Source organism: Canis lupus, chromosome X, assembly GCF_003254725.2.
Source record: "Canis lupus dingo isolate Sandy chromosome X, ASM325472v2, whole genome shotgun sequence".
NCBI lineage: Eukaryota > Metazoa > Chordata > Mammalia > Carnivora > Canidae > Canis > Canis lupus.
In genome coordinates, this window is record NC_064281.1 from 68,592,976 (window position 1) to 68,600,414 (window position 7,439).

Genomic DNA, 7,439 nt, shown 5'->3' on the forward strand with positions numbered 1-7,439 from the left:
ATAACATAGATAAACCATTAGCCAGCCTTATTAAAAGAAGAGAGAGAAGACTCACATTAATAAAATTGTGAATGAGAAAGGAGAGATCACTACCAACACCAAGGAAATATAAACCATTTTAAAAACATATTATGAGCAGCTATATGCCAATAAATTAGGCAATCTAGAAGAAATGGACTCATTTCTGGAAAACCACAAACTACCAAAACTTGAACTGGAAGAAATATAAAACCTGAACAGGCCAATAACCAGGGAGGAAATTGAAGCAGTCATCAAAAACCTCCCAAGACACAAAAGTCCAGGGCCAGATGGCTTCCCTGGGGAGTTCTATCAAAAGTTTAAAGAAAAAACCATACCTATTCTACTAAAGCTGCTCGGAAAGACAAAAAGAGATGGAATACTTCCAAACTCGTTCTATGAGGCCAGCATCACCTTAATTCCAAAACCAGACAAAGACCCCACCAAAAAGAAGAATTACAGACCAATATCCCTGATGAACATGGATGCAAAAATTCTCAACAAGATACTAGCCAATAGGATACAACAGTACTTTAAGAAGATTATTCACCATGACCAAGTAGGATTTATTCCCGGGATGCAAGGCTGGTTCACCACTCGTAAAACAATCAATGTGATTGATCATATCAGCAAGAGAAAAAACAAGAAACATAGGATCCTTTCAATAGATGCAGAGAAAGCATTTGACAAAATACAGCATCCATTCCTGATCAAAACCCTTCAGAGTGTAGGGATAGAGGGAACATTCCTCAACATATTAAAAGCCATCTATGAAAAGCCCACAGCAAGTATCATTTTCAATGGGGAAGCACTGGGAGCCATTCATCTAAGTTCAGGAACAAGACAGGGATGTCCACACTCACCACTGCTATTCAACATAATACTGGAAGTCCTAGCCTCAGCAATCAGACAACAAAAAGAAATCAAAGGCATTCAAATTGGCAAAGAAGTCAAACTCTCCCTCTTCGCAGATTACATGATACTCTACATAGAAAACCCCAAAACTCCACCCCAAGATTGCTAGAACTCATACAGCAATTTGGCAGTGTGGCAGGATACAAAATCAATGCCCAGAAGTCAGTGGAATTTCTATACACTAACAATGAGACTGAAGAAAGAGAATTTAAGGAGTCAATCCCATTGACAATTGCAACCAGAAGCATAAGATACCTAGGAATAAACCTAACCAAAGAGGTAAAGGATCTATACCTAAAAACTATAGAACACTTCTGAAAGAAATTGAGGAAGACACAAAGAGATGGAAAAATAGTCTATGCTCATGGATTAGAAGAATTAATATTGTGAAAATGTCAATTGTACCCAGGGAAATTTACACGTTTAATGCAATCCCTATCAAAATACCATGGACTTTCTTCAGAGAGTTAGAACAAATTATCTGAAGATTTGTTTGGAATCATAAAAGACCCTGAATAGCCAGGTGAATTTTAAAAAAGAAAACCATATCTGGGGGCATCACAATGCCAGATTTCAGGTTGTCGTACAAAGCTGTGGTCATCAAGACAGCGTGGTACTGGCACAAAAACAGACACATAGATCAATGGAACAGAATAGAGAATCCAGAAGTGGACCCTCAACTTTATGGTCAACTAATATTCGATAAAGGAGGAAAGACTATCCACTGGAAAAAAGACAGTCTCTTCAATAAATGGTGCTGGGAAAATTGGACATCCACCTGCAGAAGAATGAAACTAGACCACTCTCTTGCACCATACACAAAGATAAACTCAAAATGTATGAAAGATCTAAGTGTGAGACAATATTCCATCAAAATCCTAGAGGAGATCACAGGCAACACCCTTTTTGAACTTGGCCACAGTAACTTCTTGCAAGATACATCCCTGAAAGCAAGAGAAACAAAAGCAAAAATGAACTATTGGGACTTCATCAAGATAAGCTTTAAGTTTTTGCACAGCAAAAGAAACAGTCAACAAAACTCAAAGACAACCTACAGAACGGGAGAAGATATTTGCAAATCACGTATCAGATAAAGGGCTAGTATCGAAGATCTATAAAGAACTCATTAAACTCAACAGCAAAGAAACAAACAATCCAATCCTGAAATGTGCAAAAGACATGAAGAAAAATTTCACAGAGGAAGACCTAGCAATGGCCAAGAAGCACATGAGAAAATGCTTCGTATCACTTGCAATCAGAGAAATACAAATCAAAACCACAATGAGATACCACCTCACACCAGTGAGAATGAGGAAAATTAACAAGGCAGGAAACTACAAATGTTGGAGAGGATGTGGAGAAAGGGGAACCCTCCTGCACTGTTGGTGGGAATATGAACTGGTGCAGCCACTCTGGAAAACTGTGTGGAGGTTCCTCAGAATTAAAATAGATCTGCCCTACGACCCAGCAATTGCACAGCTGGGGATTTACCCCAAAGATACAGATGCAATGAAACACCGGGACACCGGTGTTTGTAGCAGCAATGTCCACAATAGCCAAACTGTGGAAGGAGCCTCAATGTCCATCGAAAGATGAATGGATAAAGAAGATGTGGTTTATGTATACAATGGAATATTACTCAGCCATTTGAAACGACAAATACCCACCATTTGCTTCGACGTGGATGGAACTGTAGGGTATTATGCTGAGTGAAATAAGTCAATCGGAGAAGGACAAACATTATATGGTCTCATTCATTTGAGGAAAATAAAAATAGTGAAAGGGAATAATGGGATAAGGAGAAAAATGAATGAGAAATGTCAGAAAGGGAAACAGAACATGAGAGACTCCTAACTCTGGTAAACGAACTAGGGGTGGTAGAAGGGGAAGTGGTCGGTGGGTGGGAGTGACTGGTTGACGGGCACTGAGGGGGGAACTTGATGGGATGAGCACTGGGTGTTATTCTGTATGTTGGCAAATTGAACACCAATAAAAAATAAATGTATAAAAAATACAGTGAGTTAAGTATTGAGCCTAATAGATTAATAGAACAGAAATTCAGACTATTACTTTCACATAGTTACAGAATGACACTTGATTTATGAACAGAGGTTGCACTGATGATAATATATAAGACCTCTTTTCTTATTTATCATTTATGTTTATTAAACAAGTGTTGCTGGAAAAGTATACATGTGAAAAAATAATTAGCCACCATACAGCATACCCAAACATCAATTCCACGTAAATGAAATACCTATTTGTAAGGCAAAACAGCAAGGCCTTTTATTTTTTAATTTATTTTTAAATATTTATTTAGTTGACAGAGAGAAAGAGAGAGCATACAAGCAGGAAGAGTGGGAGAAGAAGTAGGCTCCCTGCTGAGCAGGGGCTAGATTCTAGGACCTTGGAATCAAGACCTAACCTGAAGGTGGACACTTAACTAACTGAGCCACCCAGGCACCCCCAGAAAAGCCTTTTAAAAGAAAATATCAGGGGCTCCTGAGTGGCTCAGGCGGTTAAGAATCCCATTCTTGGTTTCTGCTCAGATCATGATCTCAGGTCATGATCTTAGGGTTGTGAGATTGAGCCCCATGTTGTGGTCTGTGCTGGGTGTGGAGCCTGCTTAAGATTTTCTTAACTCATCCTTCTTCCCCTCCCCCCATACTTGTGCTCTCTCTCTCATTCTCAAAAAAAAAAAAGTCAGAGGATATCTTTATAGAATAAAGGAAAATCAGATGCCTAGCACTCAGAGAACATTGCTTCACTTTTTTTATTTCCTAATGAAGTAATCTGAATTTCCCATAGTAATATGGAAGCCAATAGTTTATATTTATGTTCAAATTAAAAGCAATTAGATAAGGGTAACATTAAAAAATTTGAATGTATGTAGCACATTTTAACCTCTATGCTTTAGCTTAAATTATTAGCATATATTTTCCTTAAACTCACACAGGCCTTGAATAACTGGCAAGATATCTTTGTCTAGTCATCAGTTTTTATTTTTATTCATTTTTATTTTTTTATTGGTGTTCAATTTGCCAACATATAGAATAACACCCAGTGCTCATCCCATCAAGTGCCCCCCTCAGTGCCCATCACCCAGTTACCCCCACCCACCACCCACCTCCTCTTCCACCACCCCTTGTTCATTTCCCATAGTTAGGAGTCTCTCATGTTCTGTCTCCCTTTCTGGTATTTCCCACTCATTTTTCTCCTTTCCCCTTTATTCCCTTTCACTGTTTTTTATATTCCCCAAATGAATGAGACCATATAATGTTTGTCCTTCTCCGATTGTCTAGTCATCAGTTTTAAAAAACAGATGCTTATTGTTAGAAAGGTAGCATCAGTGTCAGAAAAGATCTATTCAGATTAAGGTTTTAAGATACCTTTGAAAAATTTACATGGCAGAATTCATGATATCTGGAACGGCACAGTGAATTTTCAATTTCTGCTAACGTCAACAGAGTGCCTAATTCACTTAAAAATAGATAAAAAAGGATCATATCTAGAATTCTGCAAAGTACACTGTACTGTTAAGGAGGCTGAGCATTTAGCTGTAATTTCTTATGCTCGTGATAGTAATCTTAATGTTACTATCAGATTAGATTTTTCCTCTATTGGACCTGAGTAAAATAAAGACAGGATATGTTTTTAATGTCATTTTATTATTTTTTAATAAATTTATTTTTTTGGTGTTCAATTTGTCAACATATAGAATAACACCCAGTGCTCATCCCGTCAAGTGCCCACCTCAGTGCCCGCCACCCAGTCACCACCACCCCCCGCCCACCTCCCCTTCCACCACCCTTAGTTCGTTTCCCAGAGTTAGGAGTCTTTCATGTTCTGTCTCCCTTTCTGATATTTCCCACTTATTTTTTCTTCTTTCTCCTTTATTCCCTTTCACTATTTTTTATATTCCCCAAATTAATGAGACCATATAATGTTTGTCCTTTTCCAATTGACTTATTTCACTCAGCATAATACCCTACAGTTCCATCCACGTCGAAGCAAATGGTGGGTATTTGTCATTTCTAATGGCTGAGTAATATTCCATTGTATACATAGACCACATCTTCTTTACCCATTCATCTTTCTTTTTTTTAATAAATTAATTTTTTATTGGTGTTCAATTTACCAACATACAAAAAAAATTTACCAACATACAGAATAACACCCAGTGCTCATCCCGTCAAGTGCCCCCCTCAATGCCCCTCACCCATTCACCCCCACCCCCCACCCTCCTCCCCTTCCACCACCCCTAGTTCATTTCCCAGAGTTAGGAGTCTTTATGTTTTGTCTCCCTTTCTGATATTTCCCACACATTTCTTCTCCCTTCCCTTATATTCCCTTTCACTATTATTTATATTCCCCAAATGAATGAGAACATACAATGTTTGTCCTTCTCCGATTGACTTACTTCACTCAGCATAATACCCTCCAGTTCCATCCACGTTGAAGCAAATGGTGGGTATTTGTCATTTCTAATGGCTGAGTAATATTCCATTGTATACATAGACCACATCTTCCCTATCCATTCACCTTTAGATGGACACCGAGGCTCCTTCCACAGTTTGGCTATTGTGGACATTGCTGCTACAAACATCGGGGTGCAGGTGTCCTGGTGTTTCATTGCATCTGTATCTTTGGGGTAAATCCCCAGCTGTGCAATTGCTGGGTCGTAGGGCAGATCTATTTTTAACTCTTTGAGGAACCTCCACACAGTTTTCCAGAGTGGCTGCACCAGTTCACATTCCCACCAACAGTGCAAGAGGGTTCCCCTTTTTCCACATCCTTTCCAACATTTGTAGTTTCCTGCCTTGTTAATTTTTCCCATTCTCAGTGGTGTGAGGTGGTATCTCATTGTGGTTTTGATTTGTATTTCCCTGATGGCAAGTGATACGAAGCATTTTCTCATGTGCTTGTTGGCCAAGTCTATGTCTTCCTCTGTGAGATTTATGTTCATGCCTTTTGCCCATTTCATGATTGGATTGTTTGTTTCTTTGCTGTTGAGTTTAATAAGTTCTTTATAGATCTTGGATACTAGGCCGTTATCTGAAAGGTCATTTGCATATATCTTCTCCCATTCTGTAGGTTGTCTTTGACAACAGTCTTTGACTGTTTCCTTTGCTGTGCAAAAGCTTCTTATCTTGATGAAGTCCTAATAGTTCATTTTTGCTTTTGTTTCTCTTGCCTTCATGGATGTATTTTGCAAGAAGTTACCATGGCCAAGTTCAAAAAAGGTGTTGCCTGTGTTCTCCTCTAGAATTTTGAAATATTCTTTTTTAATTTTTATTTATTTATGAAAGTCACAGAGAGAGAAAGAGAGGCAGAGACACAGGCAGAGAGAAGCAGGGTCCATGCACAGGGAGCCCGACGTGGGAATCGATCCTGGGTCTCCAGGATCGTGCCCTAGGCCAAAGGCAGGCGCCAAACCGCTGCGCCACCCAGGGATCCCTCCTCTAGAATTTTGATGGAATCTTGTCTCACATGTAGATCTTTCATCCATTTTGAGTTTATTTTTGTGTATGGTGTAAGAGAGTGGTCTAGTTTCATTCTTCTGTATGTGGATGTACAATATTCCCAGCACCATTTATTGAAGAGACTGTCTTTATTCCAGTGGATAGTCTTTCCTCCTTTGTCGAATGTTAGTTGACCATAAAGTTGAGGGTCCACTTCTGGGTTCTCTATTCTGTTCCATTGATCTATGTGTCTGTTTTTGTGCCAGTACCACACTGTCTTGATGACCACAGCTTTGTAGTACAACCTGAAATCTGGCATTGTGATGCCCCCAGATATGGTTTTCTTTTTTAAAATTCACCTGGCTATTCAAGATCTTTTCTGATTCCAAAAAAATCTTCAGATGATTTTTCCAACTTTCTGAGGAAAGTCCATGGTATTGTGATAGGGATTGCATTAAACATGTAAATTGCCCTGGGTAACATTGACATTTTCACAATATTAATTCTGCCAACCCATGAGCATGGAATATTTTTCCGTCTCTTTGTGTCTTCCTCAATTTCTTTCAGAAGTGTTCTGTAGTTTTTATGGGATACATCATTTACCTCTTTGGTTAGGTTTATTCCTAGGTATCATATGCTTTTGGGTCCAAATATAAATGGGATTGACTCCTTCATTTCTATTTTTTTCAGGCTCATTGTTAGTGTATAGAAATGCCACTGATTTCTGGGCATTGATTTTGTGTCCTGCCACACTGCCGAATTGCTGTATGAGTTCTAGCAATCTTGGGGTGGAGTTTTGGGGTTTTCCATGTACAGTATCATGTCATCTGCAAAGAGGGAGAGTTTGACTTCTTCTTTGCCAATTTAAACGCCTTTTATTTCTTTTTGTTGTCTGATTGCTGAGGCTAGGACTTCCAGTATTATGTTGAATAGCAGTGGTGAGTGTGGACATCCCTGTCTTGTTCCTGAACTTAGAAGAATGGCTCCCAGTGCTTCCCCATTGAAAATGATACTTGCTGTGGGCTTTTTGTAGATGGCTTTTAA